Source organism: Myodes glareolus, chromosome 27 (genome assembly GCF_982192425.1).
Source record: "Myodes glareolus chromosome 27, mMyoGla1.1, whole genome shotgun sequence".
Classification (NCBI taxonomy): Eukaryota; Metazoa; Chordata; class Mammalia; order Rodentia; family Cricetidae; genus Myodes; species Myodes glareolus.
In genome coordinates, this window is record NC_142052.1 from 43,073,060 (window position 1) to 43,094,093 (window position 21,034).

At 47.5% G+C, this 21,034-nt stretch overlaps 1 long non-coding RNA gene across 1 annotated transcript; it reads left to right on the top strand.

Moving 5' to 3' along the window:
• The first annotated feature begins 6,578 nt into the window (after nucleotides 1–6,578).
• On the top strand, nucleotides 6,579–7,832 carry LOC148117708 (uncharacterized). The gene is made up of 2 exons (XR_015736854.1): nucleotides 6,579–6,786; nucleotides 7,622–7,832. It is a non-coding gene; the product is annotated as an uncharacterized LOC148117708 (long non-coding RNA).
• The last annotated feature ends 13,202 nt before the right edge of the window (nucleotides 7,833–21,034 follow it).

The window sequence follows — 21,034 nt, forward strand, 5'->3', positions numbered from 1 at the left end:
TGTGAAATGGCTGATGGCTGTTGAGCCTCCACCCTCCGCTCCTGCACTGGCTCCTTTCCAAGGGCCCCACACACGCCAGATGGGTTTCAAGGAAAGTACAACACTGTGTGTTAAAGAAAAATGATTTTCTCTTTTCATCCATCTCAGTGAGCATAGCTGGGTATTTGTTTTCAGAACCACAGACAGGTAGCACCGTAATAGCTCCTGTTTTGAAGGTGAAGTTTGGAAAAGGCATACTCTTAGTGAAAACGGATTAGGCTGCTCTAATATCTTGCTTCATGATAAAGAAAACCTGACAAGAGTCTGTTTTTCAGATTGTGGCATCCACAGCACTTGTAGTTGAGACATACTCTGAGTGAAACATTTCCATCAGGCGAAAGTCCCTCTTTCCCTATATATGACTCCATCTGAGATTAATATGATGGGAGACGGGAAAGAGAGGGGAGGCCATCGCCATCATTCACGTTAGGTGGAGTCAATTGAAAGTGAGCTCTGCAACATCCACAGAGCATCCGTCTGGGACTCCCTCTGCCCTCACCATCTGCAGATCTCTCTGGAGCAGACACCAGATTCTCCCCACAACCCCCTGGAACAATCCCGATGGCAGACGTGCAGGGTTTTCCACACCAAGCAGTCTAGAAACTCTATACCTATTCACAGGGCATTCTGTGGTTTAACCTAGTTAGTTCTGACGCTAACTACTCAGAGTTCGTGTCACAGTCTACAAGTTAAGGGCTCCCAAGACGGACCTTATCTTACCAAATGCCAGTCTGGACCTTTGGTATTTCTTATCCAGTACCTAACATCAGGAGTTCCTAGATCCTCACTTCCCCAACTTCAATAATTTGCCAAGATAGTCAGCATAACTCAGGAAACACTGCTTTATTCTTGCTGGGTTACTCTAAAATCTGACATAAAGGGAACAGGTGAATAGCTAGGGAACTGGTACAGCAGGGAATCCAGCAAGGACTCCCGTGAGTGGACTTGAGGTCTATCACGTTCCAACACAGGGGTGCTTCACCAACTGGAAAACTCATAATGTCTCTGGTCCAAAGGGGTTTTTGTATGTTTTAAATTTATATAAGATGTGAGTACTTGCATATGACATGTGTGTGAACACACATGTATGTAGAGGTCAGAGAACAACTTGTTAAGTTGGTTCTATTTTTCCAGCTTTCCCCGAGTTTCAGGGACTGAACTCAGAAAGCACTCTAAGCTCCCAGTCATCTCCCAGCCCCCAGGCGTTCTTAGAACTGCATGGCTGCACACATCTTCAGTTCCAACACCCAGGAGACAGGCTAAGGCAGAATAACTGCACATTCAAGAACAGTCTGGGCTACAATGTGAATTCAGGCGTGGTGTAAGCTGCCAAGTAAGGCCTTGTCTCATCTCAAAAATTAAATATAAAGTTTTTACGGCACTCAATCTCCAGCCCCTGCCCTCAGGCTAGTCCACACACTGAGCCCGGTTGGGGGGTCTGCATGTGTAAACCCAGTGGTCACAGGATCTCTCTGCCACTTAGCCCCATTCTAAGGCCATTCAGGAGTGGCCATAGGTTCAGTAATGGGAAGGACTTGTCAGTGGAACCTATCCCTGCATTTGGTGACAACCCAGAGGACGTTATCCTGATTTCGGAAACTCCAGGTCCTTCAGGACTCTCACTCCTCCCTTGGACAATCTGCCCCCACCCTTCTCTCTGGCAAGGTTCATTGGAAACTAAAGGCTTTAGTATACATGGGAAGCAGTGAGCACAACCCTAGACTGGGGTAGACAATCAGGAAGTTGCAGTTACTAAAAATAAGTAGAATATAAAGTTGTGCTGAAGAAGCATAAACTAACTTCATATCAGAAGGCACAACCTCAAATTCTGATTCCACAATTCTCTAACTACATAATTTATCATATTCTATAACTTTGCTAAGCCCCCCGTTTTCTTGTCCAAGAGGGGGGAATCACGATGTAAAGACTTGAAACACAGCATGTCGACGACACACAAACGTCATGCCGAGCACAACACACAAACGTCATGCTGAGCACAATACACAAACATCATGCTGAGCCCAACACACAAACGTCATGCTGAGCACACACTGTTTGCTCAACCAAACCTAGACCACGACTTTCAGAGTTTACACTTCCACCACCGCTGTGTCTTAGTCCGTTCTATGCTACTGTAACTGACAACCGCACCCTGGATCAATTCAGATGCACAGAAGTCTGTTGGTCACAGATCTGGAGGCTGTCGCATTCAAGAGCAGGGTGTTCCATCTAGCAAGGGCTCTCCTGCTGTGATATAACTTGGCAGAAGGCACTGCAATAGTGGAGGAGATCTGAGGGTAAAAGAGAGGCCCAGGGGTCCTAGATTGTCCTTTAAATAGGAACCTCTCCTGCTGTAGCCATTACTCCATTCTTGGTGGAGGCTCCTTCTAGTACAGTCACAGCGGCTATTACGTTTCAGTATGAGCTCTGGAGGAGCACACATTGAAAGCATACCGGGCCATCACCATAGCCATCCTCACCCCCCCCCCCCTTACAACTCTATGACTCCACGATTTAACCCTACTGTTGTCTCCTGTAGAGTTCATCTTGCTGCCAGATGAACGGGAATGGGCAATGTTGCTTGGATGAAGAAAAAAATGAGCCGGAGAAGCAAACCAGTGTGAGTTTCCCTCTTCTCCTCTCACTCCCCTCCATCTTCTTGTATTCGCCCTCAGCGCAAGCCGCCCACATGGGTCAGAGGGTTTTGTGTTCTGGGAAAGAGCAGAGGCTCCAAAGCCAACTGACTCTCTCTTTCCATTGACCTGGGGTCACAGCCACCTCAAGTCCACCTACGAAAAAGAATGTCCTTGGAACTGGGCGGCAGTCAATAGTAAAGATGGCTCTGATGTGGGGGCTGCCTTTGGGAAGGCAGGGCATGGCTCAACGCCAGCTCTGTGACTTCTCCAATATAAGCAGGCAATCACTGCAGGGAGTTTGGGGTAGAGAATACATTTGCTCAGGAAGTCCCAAGTAGAATGGCAACACACAGGAGTTGTGTATTAAATGTCTGACTTTCATAATGATGGAGGCTCAGAACCTCCGTTGTTGTCAGCTGTGACTAGCAATGGGGTTTGTGTGACAAGGGCATTAGATTTTACTTTCATACTTTCTGGCTGAGCAATTTCACTGCCAGAATCCACTCCAGGAGAATGACCAGAAGTAGGCCCATATTTGTTATGAGAAAAACATATGAACCACAGTGTTCTGTGTAACAAGGGATGGAGCCAGCCTGAACGCCTAGCAAGACAGGATCACTCAGACTACCCTGATATAACTGCTTCATGGAAGCTTACACTAACCTGAAATCTTTTTCTGTAACCTTTGAAGAATTTAAACATAAAAATGACTTGTTTAATGTGGAGTAATTTGAAATTTGAGACATCGGCTCCATTAAATATCATCAGCATGTAAAATGTAAAAACATATATTCAAAGTGAAATTAGGATTGGAAAAAATATAAGTGCCCATAAGTCTGCATCAAGCTATTATGAAGCCGTCTTATTTCTGTAGACTTTTCAGCACTTCAACGTGATTTTACTATAATTGCATGTGCGCACACACAAAATGTTTGGACAAAAAGAAATTCCCACGGATATTATAGTAATTACATTAAAAATACAATTTCCTGTGAAAGTCAAGTTCACTTGATTTCTAGTCTAGAGAGAAGGGAAAGCAAGGAATTTGAAAGAATGATGTGGGCTCTTTAGCCCACAGCCGCCAAATACCCCCGTGTGCAAGGACAGGGGTCAGGCCTGCCACTGGTGTCCGCAGGCCCAAAGCAGACACGTAAGGAGAAGAGTCCAGGTCTCATCTCTCTGTGCCCAGCTCTATCCCACACCGCTGGTGTCATAGACTGCACACCCAGCTCCTCTGCGTGACGCTATGTTATGTAGTCCTCCAGAGCCGTGAATAAATAATTTAAATTGGTTTCCAGACTTTGCCCGTGGACAGTCCCATCTTGTTCCTGATTTTTCTCATATTCTATGACCAGGGAAAATATGTTCTAGTACTCAACACCCATAAAGATCCATGAAAATTTAGAAGCAGGTAGGGGTAGATCCAAACTCCCTGTTTCAGTAGCCAAAAGCTCCATCCAGGTACAAGGTACTGAGCTGCTCCTTCCATGGTTTAAAGCACTTCTCTGGGCATCCCTTGGATTCCTTGGTATTTATCTCACAAGCTTCTCTTAGGGGAGCCCCAAGTATCCAGGCGCAAGCCGTACACCCCGGATGCAGAAAAGACAAACTGCCTCTTCCTGAGGACAGTCCTTCCAATTTGGGCAGTGTTCCCTCCTGCTTGCCCCTTGGGGTAGTCTCCTGCAATGCGGTGCTTGCCTCTTAGCTGCCTTGGTTGTGAGCCCACGCGTGCTGTGCAGAAGAAGGGCTGAGTTCTTCACTACCAGGCACCACGCTCTCCACTCTGCACGGTTCTTGGCTTTTTTTGTTTGTTGTTTGTTTGGTTTGGCTTGGTTTCAGTGCTATTTACATCTTTAAAAATGTCAACCCCACGAGGTTTTGTGTGTGGAATTCAAGCAGAAAATATTTTAATTATTCATTCATTTCCCTAAAAGTAGTCAGAGCAAACTTTTTAAAATAAAAATTTATTTATTTTTATATGTGGGAGGTGATTTGCCTAAATGTATGTCTGCACACCATATGTATGCAATGCCCTTGGAAGCCAGAAGGTGGCGACAGATCTTCTGTCCTGGAATCATGGATCATGTCAGTTGCTGTGTGGGTGCTGGGAACCAAGTTCAGAGGGGCATCGGTCAGGACTTTTGTACTTCTAACCCTGGCTTATGGGAAAGCAGCTGGGTTTGTATTGGGCTTTAGGCTGCACTCAGGTGTGAGGACACACACCAGGAAGCATTTTACACACCACCTTACACTCCTGAGACAATGTGAACGAAGAAGGCAAATCCTACCTATCGTTCTTCATTAGAAAATAGTTTTGGCTTTGGAACCCTGAAAATGTGTTCTGTGGGTACTGTCAGAATGTTCAGGTTCTACTTTGAAAATGCTGGGTTCACCTGCTGAGAGCCTAGGAACCATTGCAGCAGTCAGAGTTTTCCCACGTGCCCAGGAGCACTCCTGTCCGCCATCCTCCCGTGCTCAGCACAGAGACACGATATCTCCTGTCCGTCATCCTCCTGTGACACAGAACCCCATGCAGCATTTACAGCGATGGAGACATTTTCATTTAACCGATCCATTAGTGACAGTTTGTTTCTAGCAGCCGTCTGGCCAGGATTCCCGTATGACAAATCATTCAGTGAGATGATCCATGAACACATGGACATTCTTCGCAAAGGTCTTCTTATGGACGCTCATCCAAAGAGCAAGCGTGTTTTCACAAAGTATGTTTGCGAGGATCAAAGTCATCAAAGTTCATTTGAAACAAATTAAGCAATTCAATTCCTGCTTGGGAAATGTTGCCATGTTTAATATTAACTGGCAGAGATGGCTGAGACCATGCTTTTTTTCAGTTGTCCAAAACTTGAATTTCAGAGGACGCCAAGCAAGGAGCCTGGTGCCCTGGGGTCAAGTCTTCTTCACTTTAACGGTCTGTGTCACTGGACCAGCCACGTCTGTGATTGGCCCTCAAACTAGATGAGTCGTTACCGTATTTGCCCATTCTTTCCTGCACACTGTAAGTTAATACCAAATGTGATTTGACTTAGTAGGTAGAAACAAGTTTAGACAGAAAATATGAGCATATTAATCGATTCCTGTATCAAATCAAAACAGAGGGCACAGGACGTCCACACAGAGGAGAAGGGAAGGAAGCTAAAATTAAAAGTCTGCTTGATGAAGCGTGAAATTTCCCTCGCACGTCTTGGTCTCACTCTCGTTCATGGTAATGTTTTGTTCCCTGCCACAGCCATTTGTTTCAGAGAAACTGATGGGAGGGAAACCTAGAGAAACCCTGCCCGTTAGCAACCGAGAAAAGCCCTCCTTAGCCTGAAGCTCTCGGTCTCGCTCAGGAAACCACGGACGTCACTAATAGTTGATGCCTTTAATAAGCTTAGCGCTCTAGGCTTTCAGTGGTTTGTTGTTGGGGGAGGTTGCTTATTGTTGATCAGCAGAGCAGAATCACCCCCTATTTCAGTGACCCCTGAGAGCCAAATGCCATTCATACATCCTCCTTAATTTTCACACACATCAAGAGAGGGTCCAGAGATTTCCTCAATCAATCTGGGTTCCTAGTAGCCAGGCTGGGATTAGAACCTGGGTCTTCTGTCTCCTGATAACCTTTAGCTTGTTTCTCTGCCTGGTAATTTTACGTAGCCCTCAGTCCACCTGTGCTTAATGCTCTGGTGACAGTCTATCACCATTGATAGTTCGGTCTACAGTCATTTCTTTGGTTGGGAAATTGACATAAGATTCTGTATGTAAGAGCCTTGTTGTTTATGATGAGACTTTATTAAAATCCACTTCACTTTTTGAGCTACGAGAGATGAGAAAAAAATTCAAAGGAATTAATTTAAGTATGAGTTAGGATGCAAATTACTTGCCTCTGTTTTGTTACCCAGGGTTCCTGCCTGTTCAGCTGTGGCTGTGGAGTTGTCTATGTGGTTTGTTGCTGACATCATCATTGTCTGAGTTTCAATACTGCAGGGGACAGCAGAGGGTCCCCAGGAGAGAGTTCTGACATTCTGTGGGGAGTGGACTACCTGGAGTGCCCCAGGAACCCTAAAAGACCTCCTGGGACTGAAAATGAAGCATTCCAGGACCCTGCTTGTGACAGGTAACACCTCTCTTGGTGGGTAGCAGAGAACCAGTTCCTCCTTCCTGTATCAAGACCCCAGGTACTGAAAGGAGGAGAAAGCCTGACATAGGTCACAAAATAGGTCTCACCTGGTAACAGGGCTGCTGTCTTTGGCCCAGGGGACACCCAGCTACCTTCTCTATTCACACAGCACGTTGTTTGGGCTTTCACTCCAAGGACAGAAAGGGATTAGATGGGGGGGTTGTAAGATTTTTTTGTCACCCACAAATAGTAAAACAGATCTTTCTCTTACTGAGTCCAGAGGATGAGATCCACAGGTGTTCTCAGCCCGAGTAAGGAGAAACCGCTGGGAAGGGAAGCAGTTTCCTTCGCCATGGTTTGATTTCATTTAGTTCTAGGTCTTAGCTTTATTTGCAAAGTGAAATTAAATGAAATCGAGCTGGTGTGTTCCTCTCCACCCCCCCTTCCTTCCTCTCCACCTCTTTTTCCTCCCCTTCTCTCCTCTCTTCTTCCTCTTCCTTTTCCTCCTTCTGGTATTCCTCCTCTTCTTCTTCCTCCGCTTCATCCTCTACCTTCTTCTCTTCTTCCTTCCCGACTCCTTCTTCCCATTCCTCTCTCCCTCTTCCTCCTCCTTTGCACCCCCTTCCTTGTGCTGGGGAAAAAAGTCTCAGGTGTCACCCATGGCAGACAGTGCTCTACTGAGCAATATCCTCAGCCCCCTTCACTTTATAAATCTTCAGAGAAGAGACTAGCTGGGTCCCCTTCTCCTGAGCCACCAGGATTATTGGCATGTGCCACCAGGCCGAGCATGCCTGGTTTTATTCCCAGTCATGACAATTCTTCTCTCTTTTAGGGCCAGATATGAAGTTTAAAGAAGTTCCTACCCAATATCACCTCTCCTGCCAGGGTCTTGGCATTATACATAGTGATCAATACAAAGGAAGGTACATTTAGTGAACGCCGTGCTGCTGTCCGACAAGGGGAGGCTCGTGGTTTCTCTCCCACGATACAGAACTCAGTTCTGCGGGGAGAACAAGCAGAGTAAAACCATCTCTACACACTCATATTCCAGTTATTTTTCAAGTTACTGGGTTTTCCCTGGTGCCAGGCAGAGAGCTGTGGGCTCGCAAATCTCCCGAGAGTTCAAGGTTTCTGCCCTCGGCGTTGACCGTCTGAGCAGCGGCTGTGTCAGGTGTTTCTGAGGAGGCGTACTGACTGCGCCTGCGCCGTTCCTCATTCATAGCCGCTTCTCCCCCAGCTAAGAGATGCTTTCACAATGCTGCTGTTTTAGGTCGTGACAGTTTGGGTGCTTTCTACACTTTAATTAAGGAGAATCTGGGATCGTTTTAAGTAAGGAAAAATGTGACACTAAGGACGCAAGTGCAACCATGCATTGGATGTAAGGCTGAAAGCTCTGGATTAAGAGCCATCTCTTCTCAACACCGTGTGTGTTTTCTATTAACAAATGTATTCAAGAAGGGAAATGTCCCACGCTATCGTCTCGCCAGCAAGAACCACTTGGGACACTAGGATCCTTCTGCAGAAATAGCTTTAATGCCCCTTGGGAGAGAGAGCATCAGCCAACATGGTCGGGGACCCAGATATGAAGGAACCCATCCCTTATATAGGAAACAGTCCTTGCTTCGGACGTGTCACTCTTGGATTGGTCCGCTGCCCATAATCCCAGATGATGCCTCGGGAGTAGGCGGGGACAGCAGTGGAAAGTTACCTAGCACATGTGCGTTCACCTGGCGGTGAAACTGGATGTCAGCACCATCTTGTAATGGGGCATGTGGATGTGGCCCTTCACAGGGAAAGGACTTTTTTAATATCACTTTTTGAGCTGGGCGTGACAGCTCCCATCTGTAATCTCACCATCTGAGAGACTGAAGAGGGAGTATTTCCTCGGATTTGGGGCCAGCCTGAGGTATACAGTGAATTCCACGACAGCCTGAGCTACAGAGTAGGCCTCTCCCCCCCCCACACCTCTCATGCACACATGAACATGCACATCTGCACACACACATATACACACGCACACACACACAACACACATGCATGTTGTTTTCTTTCTTGTAGGAGCAGCTAGCACCGAAGAGCCTGTGCTGTATTGGGGAACTCTTATCTAACCCACAGGCCTTCCTAGCAGGCCTTGTCCTTGGAGTAACTGGAAACTGTGGACAACAGAGGCGCACACACCAGTCCATCAGTGTTGCCATGGACAACAGAGGCTCACACACCAGTCCATCAGTGTTGCCGTGGACAACAGAGGCGCACACACCAGTCCATCAGTGTTGCCATGGACAACAGAGGCGCACACACCAGTCCATCAGTGTTGCTGTGGACAGTAGAGACACACACACCAGTTCATCAGTGTTGCCGTGGACAACAGACATGCACACACCAGTCCATCAGTGTTGCCGTGGACAACAGACATGCACACACCAGTCCATCGGTGTTGCCGTGGACAATAGACATGCACACACTAGTCCATCGGTGTTGCCGTGGACAACAGAGGCTCACACACCAGTCCACCAGTATTGCCGTGGGCAACAGAGGCTCACACACCAGTCCACCAGTATTGCCATGGACAACAGAGGCGCACACACCAGTCCATCGGTGTTGCCGTGGACAACAGATATGCACACACCAGTCCATCAGTGTTGCCGTGGACAACAGACATGCACACACCAGTTCATCAGTGTTGCCATGGACAACAGAGGTGTGCACACCAGTCCATCAGTGTTGCCGTGGACAACAGAGGCTCACACACCAGTCCATCAGTGTTGCCGTGGACAACAGACATGCACACACCAGTCCATCAGTGTTGCTGTGGACAGCAGACATGCACACACCAGTCCATCAGTGTTGCCGTGTACAACAGACATGCACACACCAGTTCATCAGTGTTGCCGTCTTCTCCTAGGTTTAGTTTTGCTGAGTCACACAGCACAGCCCCGACGCTGGGGTTTCATTGTTCCTCTCCGTCTTCATCTTGCCAATGCACCGATCCTCATGGCGTCAGCGCTCTTTCAACATCCACTGGGCTGTAAACAACCCATGCTGTGTGATCTCCAGCGGCAGGGATCTCTATTTAGTCAGTGATGACTCACGGTCCAGAGAAGACAGCTCAAGAAAGTTGACATCCCGAGTTCAATGGGGGATGAAAAGCCGTGGAGAGTAGAGAGGTGGACAGGGAACAGGTCTCCTCTTTCTAGATGAATCTTTGAACCCTTGAGCTGGGCTGTTTATTCTAAGTTAACCTATTGGGCCAACAAAACAAAACTTTACTGATAGGAATTCTATTACAGGCACTCACACCATGAGGCAGGCGAGCCTTCCCCTCTCAGATGAGGGAGAGAAGCCTTCTTTTCTCAGATGAGGCAGACAAGCCTCCTTAGGCCAGAGCCAGCTTCCTGCAGATTCCTCTGGCCTCAGCCCTTTTGTTCAGCTTTACCAAAACTAAACCACGAGCTCCCCCTGCTGAGTGTGTGCTGCTACAACCGAATCTAAACGTATACATTCTTAGACAGTAAGAACTCACAAATTATAATTTTTCTACAGAGAGTCTATGACTCTGACCTAGAGTGGAACAGGATGTAGTATACAAAACAGAGATGGATTAGCCGTACGCTTCTGGTTTCCTGATGAGATTTTCTAAGCATAGCTGCTCACAGGTGACACTTTCACAGGGCCAGCAATGTCACCAGGAGATGCTTGCAAACACCTCTCTCCACACCTCCTACAGCGCTTTTCATAGCTGAAGTAACGGTATTTATTATCTGCCTGGTTATCACTTTCTCTATTGAACATCAACTTAAGAGACCTAATCTGTAGTCTTTGCCCGGGATGTTGCTCACGGCAGGTGCTCAGAAACCGCTGCTTAGTGAAAGAAGCAGGTCAGAGGTTATTCAGTGTCTTTTAAGATAGCGGTTCAACTAGAGATTGACAGAACACTGGTCACATAAGAACAAAGACACATTTAGTAGTAAATAAGAGAAATGAGAAAAGCAGGGCTGGAGACAGCTCAGGGGTTAAGTCTCTTGCACACAAGCCCGAGGACCAGAGTTTGGATTTCCAGAAGCATAAATGCTGAGAGGATGTAATGGGCTGCCTGCCACCCCAGCCCTGGGAGGCAGAGACAGTCGATCCCCAGAGCAAGCTGCCTATCAGGACTCTCCACATCGAAAGCTCTGAGTTTTATTGGCAGATCCTGCCTCAAGGAATAAGAAGGAGGACTGATGGAAGACATTTCTAAATTCCACCCTGCACCTCTGCCTGAATGCATGTGAGACACATATGTTAGCACAAATACAGACATGCACCCACATGTATGTATGCACACATAGAAATGTGAGGGGGAAATGAGAGGAAGCATTTTGATGAAGGAATGGAATTCGGGTTCAACTTTTAAATGGGAAGGGTTTGCAGTGAACCAAGGAACAAGGGTTCCATGAGGCTTGGCTGGAAGGTGACAAACTTTTCCACCCTGCAGATGCCATTTGTCTCAAGATGCTAGCCGGTCCTTTCTTCAGACACTCGAGGCCCCTAACACACTTTACCCCTTCCCCTGGCTCCCACACACATAGTCCCACTCTCCCCCCAATACTTATATACACCTGTGTGGCTTTGTTTAACTATTTCTTGTCTGCTGTTATGCAAGCTACACATGTATAACTGCAGAACAATGACCTCATCCTTAAACCACAACCTGAACTCCTCCCCAGCTGAGGTGGTTTCCACTGTCTTCCTACGATCTTCCTTTCTTTTTGTAAATAATGAAAATAAGATGGTAAGTCGTTGCTGTGAACATTTCAGAATTTACAGGAAAACCTGGAACCGTACTGGCATGTTTTATTCTAATTGCTGAATTGTCCTGAAAAGAAGAGTCATCCTCCTTCTAATTCAGCACTCACGACAAAAGCCCCACGTTGTTTACTAATATTTCTTTAGTCCTTAGGTGGTCGTATTATCAGCAGACTGCTGACCTCTGACCTCAACCCTATTTTGGCTGTAAGCAATTGCACCCTCAACATTGCTCCAGCTGGTGAGTTACTGAGTTTCCTTCTTGGTACAGATGATGCTTCCCAGACACTGAGCACAGGGATGTGGGGTGATGGGAACTTGTCTTTCCCACCATTCAATAGAGCGCTGATGTCCCATTGTGCCTAGAAGCACACACGTCAGGAAAATGGCAAAATGACACCCTTCAGGAAACTGAGAATTGTCAATAAATGCATCTCCACTCAACTGGGTTAGGTATTATTAATTGTCAACCTGACAGGGTGTGTGTGTGTGTGGTGTGTGTGTGTGTGTGTGTGTGTGTAGCAAAGTTTCCTGGCGATCACCGGGTGAAGACATCACGGGGCAACACTTATGGGAAAAGACACAGCTTCTAAGCCCTCTTCAAACTGACTACCCTCCCGTAACCTCCATGTTCTGTCATATGGACTATCTTTAGAGCCTCGTGGTTGATATGATTGAAGATACCACTAGTGTTTGCTAAAGTATCAATCCTCTGATCACATGGTTGGTTTCCCTGGCAACCAGCTCCCATCCTGAGGCCATTCAAGTACCCACTAAAAGTCACTTCATTAATGAAAAAGATGCTCCCCTCCTGCAGGAAATCCCAGGGAGTTTAGATCTCAGATGCTCCTTCCTCTCGGAAAATTGCACAGGTCTAAGAGTTCTGTATCAGCAAACAGAACCAAGAGGCAAATGCTAAAGCAAAATAATCTCCCAACTCTCCTGTCTAGGGACTGTAGAGCCCAGTGTCAGGGACTAGGGCAGAAGCCAAATATGTGTTCCTTACTAGTTCGTAACATTGCAGGCACGTGTGTGTGTGTGTGTGTGCGTGCGAGAGTGTATTGTGTGTGTGCGTGCACATGTGTGTGCACGCACTAAGCAAACACTCTACCACTGAGCTGGGCCACCAGTGCCTCATGGATCCTGACATGGGGAATTCTGCAGCAGAATCCCAGCAGAGGATTCACGCAGATCGCATGCTCACCCTCCATGATGTCAAGGGCTGCTCAGCAAATCATCGGTGACGCTCAGTGTTTGAAAGGGAGGCTCCAGCAGGACAGTACAGGGAAGCAGTCCCCAGGTGCTGAGACAAACGGCAAAAGAAAGCCCCTCCTGGGCTGCACATCACACAAGAAAAACCAGTCTATTGTCACGTGACTTTAGATCAGAAGGTGTACTCATCAATTTGAGCCAACACCTTTCTGTCAATCCTGCTCAGGATGTCTGTTACCTGTGGGCACAGATCAGACCCACCTTCAAAGGACAAAGATCATCCTCAGCCAGGCTCAGAGAGAAGGCAGCCCCTCCCCAGAGAGAGCTCCCCAAAGGTCACAAGGAAATAAATACGTCACCTCCCCCAGGTGACTTTCTCTAGAAGTTTAACCTTTATTCTGAATCTGTGTTTTAGGATTTGGGTTTGAAAGAGTCACATGAGATCATTGTTTTTTCTTGTGTTGAGGGACATGGCTGCCATCATCCGTATCTCACCCAGTGATGTCGCTGTCCTCACAAGCAGCACCCCCGCGCTTCCCATCCACCTTCAGACACTTGGGGTCCTCACCCTCTCTCATCTGTGTGTTCTCTGCCCACCCCACACACATCATCCGGCCCTGTGTCCACATGTACACACTGATTCCGTTGTTCTGCCCCGGAAGTCACACATTGTAAGTGTGGCGGTGTTTCCCACACCCTGGGTGGCGCTGTTACTCCAGGAAAAAGACTCTTGTAGACCAGGCTGGGTTCGAACTCACAGAGATCCGCCTGCCTTTGCCTCCCGAGTGCTAGGATCTAGAAAGATGAGAATAGGCATTTATTTAAAAAAAAAAAAAAAAAAAAAAAACAGTAATGGGGCGTGGACCCCACCCTGTTCAGCACTGAGAGTAAACCTACAGCTCTAGTAACCTATAGACATTATATCAACCATCACGATCAACACAGGATTCAGGAATAAACTTTAGGATCAGCAAAGCAGCACAGAGTCCAGAAACAGATTAGGAAGGGGGTCATCCTAAAAAGCAAAAAATACATCTCAAATGAACAACAAAATGGAGGCTTTAAGTAGAGATGTCTATCCAAGTCACCTTAAAAACAAGAAGCAAAGCCATATTCCCATCCTAGTGTAAAGTCCAGATTTATTAATATCTTAAACGTTTCAAAGCGGCGACGTGAAATCACCAGGTTAAAATGTGCAGGTTCTCTTTAAGCCTGCACCTGAGATCGCCTTCCAACCACGACCGAAGCCCAGAAGCCACGGAGGAAAAAGCCTGTCAGATCGGACTACGTGAAAGAGGACGCATGAGCAGTAAAAATCACCCCCCACAGAACTTTTACAAATTATCAGACATAAAGAATTGGTAGATCACTTGGGGGGGGGGGGGAGAGAATGAACTTTAAAACATTAAAATATACAGAGCCTCGCTCAGAATCTTTAAAACGCATTTTAAGACAACCATGAGATAAGTTTTCAGTTTATCAGACTGGAATAATCTAAATATCTGACAGTGCCCAGATCTCATTGGCCTTGAAGCATGTTTCTGCAAACACTGTCTCCAATATAATGAAGTCACTGAAACAGAACAGCCCGTTTGTAAAAGGAGTGGGGGTTCTCCGGGAAGCCAGCAGGGGGCAGCAGAGACCGCCTGTGCTGTGTCTGTTCGTTTTTCCGCTCTGGTTTCAAAAAGGAGCCTTTTTCTATCGCGGTGTCTGAGGCAACAGTAAAGCAGAAAGGGAGCTGCGTTATCAATTCCTGTCATTGTCTCAGTGGCGGTGAGGGCTCAGGTGGCCGCTGGCCGGATGTTACCTGGAGAGGCTTCTTGCCAGGTTCCACATCGCTTCCCCGAGCTGTGAGCTAACATCCATGTAGGGGACCGCAGGCAAGAACGAGGAGTGACCCCATTCAAGCCCAGCTTACTGAAACCATGAATGTATTGGACTAACTCCTAGGGGCATGGGCTCCTAGGGGCATGGGGGTAGCCCCCCCCAAACAACTGTATCATCAAGAGGTCCCACCCCAGCGTCTCAGACTGCCATGATGGAACCCTCCGTACTTAACGAATGGCACAGAGTAGCTTTCAAGGAATGAGTTAGTTTTCTAGCGGTAGCTCTGACAAAGCGCCTGAGATCATCGGCGTGAAAAGAGTTCAGACTTGTTTGGCGCATGGTTTCTGGGATTCACACCAATGACTGGTTGGCTCCAGTTTTGGGGAGACTGTGGTGTGACGGGGCATCATAGAGAACCGTGTGCCGTAGAACCGAGGAGCTTACCTCCTGGCCGCCAGGAAGAGGGAACGGAGAAAGGGCTGGGGTCCCCGTGATCTAACCTCCTCCTCTATCTCAGGAAGGCTCTGCTACTTCCCTGTGTCACCCCAAGCTGGTCACCAGGCCTTGAACACACAAGTCTTACTTCAGACCTAGATTACAGAAGGAAACATGGTTGAAGTTTATACCCATCTCTCTGGGCCTGTCCTATCAACTGTACAGCTGCCTTTAGGAGTCTTGATGTGCCCTTCGGGGTTGGAGAAATTAGGGCTGTGTACACACGTGCTCACCCACACACATGTGTGCGCACACGCACGCGTGTCCACACATACACTTTTTGGTTTCTTATTAAAGAAGTAAAGTCTGTCCTTTACTTCTATCCTAAGGTACTCAAAACTTGATTGCCATACAAATCTAAAGCTCATAGCAGACCCTTTTAAGCCATTCATAAGGAAACTCAGATCTCCTAAGTGCTAGCTGTCACAAAATCAGTCTTGTTCAGGTTGAGTCCCAGCTAACCTCATCTTTACCACTTGCGAGAAGCCTTCTTACGCCGTGAAGGGGACACCCACCCAGTGGGGGCTCCCTCCCTAACCCCAGAGTCAGCACAGGCCACACCCAAACACCTGTTTTCCCAGAGAGATCCTTTATCAAGCGGTTAAACTGGCTGCTTTCTGGTTGTGACAGAAAAGCAAGGGACCTCGCGGGTGACATTCTTTGAGACAGGGTTTCTCTGAGTAAACAGCCCTAGCTATCCTGGAACTAGCTCCTGTAGACCAGGCTGGCCTTGAACTCACGGAGATCCTCCTGCCTCTGCCTCCCGAGTGCTGGGATCAAAGGCTTGCACCACCACCACCATTCTTTAGAAGAGAAGAGAAGGAGGTCTGTGTTAGGATGGGCTAGGGTGTGGTGGTGAAGGAGACAGGGGACAAGGGAAGGGGGCAGAGATAAAAGACTCCCTCTGGATAGAGAGGAGGTAGGCAAATGGCGGTTTACGAAGGTAGAGGGGGAAACCCCGTGTTACGATGAGGTGTTTAGTTTTAACTGGGCATGTTAATTAGGTGAACCAAAGGGGCTTTCGATTGTTGGGCTTTGGTAGTCAGCCTCGGGAGGAGGAAGTGGCCAAATGAGGGAATAGACCTTGGGGACTGGCTTTAGGAATATAGATTTTAGCAAGAGGGAATGGGGGGAAAGGGCAAAGCCTGCCAGAGCCACAGGCTCTCCTGGGCTAATGTCCTTTCATACAGATAAACAGAGGGAAAGAAGAAGAACCTGGGTTAATCCAAGCTGAGCTGTTTTGGAAAGTTTGCCTCAAGAGAATGGGAGAGACAACCACTTCCTGATGGATCCTGCTGACCACGGTTGGTCTTGCTTAATAGATTCATCCTGTGCTCTGTTCTTTTAACATAGGGTGTAGACAAACCCCTCCCCAGCAGCCCTTGCATGACCCAATCAGGTGTCCCATCATGCATCAGTCTGGCATTAAACAACCACCAGAGAGGCAGTATTTTGTGATGGTATGACTGCCTTGGCAGACGAACTCTTCATGGCTGTGATAACCAGCAGCAGGCCACAGGCTAAGATCATGTAATCAGTGATGTTGGAATTGGGAGGCTTGGAATACCCGGCGGGTATGTAGGGATGTGATTGCCTCTTAACAATGAATCCTACTTGACACACTGAAGGTACAGTCTGAGCCCGTATCTTGAAAACACAAGATGAAAGGGAACCGTGCGCGTGGGAGCGTAGAAGAGGAAGGCCCTGCTGAATGAGCAGCTTGCCGTTGTTTTCTGAGAATTTAAGGGGGCAAGAACAACTTGCCTGCCTCATGTGACCCCCAAAGCTGTGATTCTCTGTTGTTGGTGACTGTCTGCCTTCAGTGGAGCCCAGATTTCTCCAAGTGTCAGCCCCTGAGCACTGGCCTAGTGCGGGAGAATTATCTGTATTCTGTCAATCATGTATTTTAATAAAACGCTGATTGGCCAGGCAGGAAGTATAGGTGGGAAAACCAGACAGGAAGTAGAGGTGATGCAATGAGAACAGTATTCTGGGAAGCAGGAAGCTCCCTCCGCAGTTCTGCTTAGACCACCGGAGAGGAAAGATGTAAGCTGCCCCGCTGGAAAAGGTACTGAGTCATGTGCTAACGTAGATAAGGATAATGGGGTAACATAAGTTATAAGAACTAATAAGTAGCCTGACCTAATGGACCAATCAGTTTATAATCTTATGGAGTCTTGTGAGTGATTTTCCTTGGGACTTGCTGGCTTGTTGGGGTACTGGGCGGGACAGAAACCCCAACAAGCCAGCCGTCATGTTACACTGGCCTAGTGAAGCAAGCACAGGCTCACCCTGGAAAGTGCGGCTAGTCTGCGCCTGGTGGAACAATTGTCCTCTACCCCCAACAATGTTTGCCTCCTGTTAAGACCTCCATGCTGTGGACTCGCCTAGGGATGCTCACGTGGATCACGGAGTTTCTCAGAATCTCCATCTTCACTTGGATGAGGTCCTCGCCCCTGGGTGACAGGCACTATGGCTTTGTTTCCTTCCCAGTTACCTTGATGCCTCTGAGGCCTTGACATCCCTTGTTGGAGGGGGCTGCTTGTTCATCCCGGCCACCTAGAACGGAAATAATCACACAGAAACTGTATCAATTAAATCACTGCTTGGCCCATTAGCTCTAGCTTCTTATTGGCTAACTCTTACATATTGATTTAACCCATCTCCATTAATCTCTGTATCGCCACATGGCAGTGGCTTACCAGGTAAAGTTCCGTCCCGCTTCAGTGGGGAGGCTACATGGCTTCTCTCTGACTCTGCCTCCTTACCAGGTGGGAGCCATCCTTACCACCTAAACTCTGGGTAGCACCATGCAGGGATTCGGTTGCTGTTCCCCATTCCAGCAGAGGACTGTGATCTGAGTCTACCCCTAAATACATAACCCCCTATTATACTCAATTCTGAGCTAGTGTGGGATTTCTTTTAAGCGTCCTTCTTCAATCACCTGGTGTGGTTGATGTGCTAACAGCTCAAGGCGTTCCTGGTGGCAATGGCAGAGAAGAAGCCTAGATGCACAGGATGAAGGAGAGGCAGCTGCTATCTGTGAAGGGCCGCATCCACATGCTCCATTACAAGATGGCGCTGGCATCCGGCTTCACCGCCAGGTGAACGCACATGTGCTCGGTAACTTTCCACTGCCGTCCCCGCCTACTCCCGAGGCTTCACCTGGGCTAATGGGCAGCGGACCAATCCAAGGGTGACACGTCCGAAGCAAGGACTGTTTCCTATATAAAGGAGGGGTTCCCTCATTTAGGGGTCCCCGGCCATGTTAGCTGATGCTCTCTCTCTCAGGATGCATTAAAAGCTTTTCTGCAGAAGAATCCTAGTGTCCTGCGTGGTTCTTGCTGGCGAGACGATAGCGTGGGACAGCTATCACCTGGTATAGGTTGATTCACCAGGGCTTTACATACATTCCTCCAGTGACTGAGACTACGTACCTGGGCTCAGCCTTGTTTCCTAACTTCCTTGAGGCAATCTGGCCCACTTCTCTTCCTCTTAAGATACCGAGGCTTAGATACTTTGGTAAGTTACCCGAGGCACATTGCCCGCAGCGGCAGAGGCGCGGTTCACAGCAGCCTGCACCCCCATGCAGTAAGTTGCACCCCACCGTCCCCAGAACAGCCCTTCTTCCTTCTGGTTGATCAGAGGAAGCCATCTTTCATTCTCTCTCCTGTGTCCTCTCTCTGCTTCTCCTCAGGTGACTGGCATGAGTCAGATGGTTTGTGCTGTGGCTGCTGACTCTTACGCTCATGCCGAGCAGGCCACAAAAAAGGGTGGAGATTGTCATCAAGATGTGGAACCTGTGATTGTGACAGTTCAGGTAATTTCTGCGTCTGCTCTCTCTTGGAGCCACTTCGTAGTGAGATTTTTGTAGAAAAGTGTGAAAGGGTATTGTTAGATGCCGCTAGGCAGTACTTGTGAAATTACTTAACCTATGGCGTTTGCCACGCGCTCTGGCAATAACACATACCCATGACATACATATTTTTCTGGGAGTTTTTTCCTACCTTCCTTCCCTCATCATATACTTCAGGCTAGAAATGGGTCCTCTAATCCCACTACAGACCCCTCCCAGGACACCTGAAACAAACCTTCTGGTTCCCAGTTTCCAAGCTTGACATTTGAACCTTAGAAAGGTTATCCCTTTGCCTCTTAGGTGGATTCGAAGCTTTGGAAATCGAGAATTTACTTCTCTTAGCTTCTGCCCTGGCTTCCAGCTGCCTGGACTCCATGTCACCTTTAAGTTTTGTTAGCCTACATGCGACTGTCTCCTTCCCCCGGAGTGTGGAGAGGATTCTTTTGCTTTTCTTCACATCTTTCTAGGTTCCGAGGTAAAGTGCAGCCATTCCTTGTTGCGCTTAGTGGCAGGCCCACTAGAGGAGGGAGCAGCACCATTCCCAGGAGAGGGCCGGTGATGGGAATCAGCTGCACTGTTTGGCAAACCGGACGACCCACTGAGCATTCTCCGCTCCGTTCCTACAGACCTGTTAAGATTTGTCCACAGATCCCTGCAGTGTGGCTGCATACACTATAGGTCAAGAGCTAAGGAAACATTGGGACGAGCAATTACCCTTACCACACACTGGCTCGTTGGTCAGAATAGACCAAGATAAGGGGGGCTGAACACTGGCGAAGAGATCAAAAGCAAATTCCAAGCGGCGAGGGAAGAAGGCATAAGTGAACACCTTAGTAATATTCCCGAGTACGGCTCGACTTCTAACTTCCATAAGAGAGAAGACAAATAAATTAATAGTGTGAAATAAGTACGCTTCAGCAGGAAGACCATGTGCTAGACAGAAGACAGGCGACAACCGGAAAACTATCTGCAAGCTGCGGCATAGGGGACTGGAAAGTTCCCTGGTTATGTGAAGGTTTCCTAGAAGTGAAAAGAAAGCAACTAGGAAAACTGAACAGAAGATACACATAGACAGACCACAAGAAGAAATTACAAATGACCAACGTGTGATCCCTGCTAATAAAGGGAGGGAATTAAGAGCTGTAATGAACGGTCATTTTCAACAAATATGCCAAAGTTTGCTAACACTGAGCTGGTGACCTGGGGGAAAGCAGATATTGTCTTATCGTCCTGAGATGACCACGAAACACAGCCTTAATCTCTATGAAGAAACATTTAGCAACATCTATGAAAATTCTGAGCAAATACGACCTTTATCAGCAAGCCCAAAATAATATCCCCTGGCTTAGATTGTCCACCCGCAAGAGAATGTTTTCAAAACCGTTCTCTGCACCATTGTTAACAACAGTAAAGCTACTGAACACAAGCCCAGGTCTTGTCTGTATAATAGAACTGAAGCTTGGCAGAGCGCTTGCCTAGTGTGCAGGAGGCCCTGTGTTCAACCTCTTTGAAATCTCTCTCTCTCTCTCTCTCTCTCTCTCTCTCTCTCTCTCTCTCTCTCACACACACACACACACACACACACACTGGAATTCTGTGGAGTTGTGTGTGCTTCTTTTATGATCACATTTTCTACTCGTGACTGCAGAAAGATCTCTAAAGCTTACCGATAAATATGTATATAGTGTCCATTATGGACATGATGAGGTGTTAAGAATATAGACTTACGTGCATGTATTCGTGCATGCATGCATCTGGAAGAAGACATAAAAACCTAGCAGTAGTGCTCGCCATTGGGGGTGTACCCCACAGATGGAAGTGCAGGAAGACAGCCTCTTCTCCAGTCTTTGGAGATGCTGTCTCACTTTGCAAACACTGAGTTGTGTTGCCTAATTTCAGAAAAAAAAAAGCTTTAAATAGAGATTTGGAAAAAGCAACCCACTCACAAAGTAAGAATCAAGAACACAGCAGGATGAGATTTTGAGAAGACCCCAGCTAAATTTAGGAACTCGGGTTGCGTGTCTGATTTTGTGTATCGAAATCATTCTTTTTTGTCATACTCATCAACAT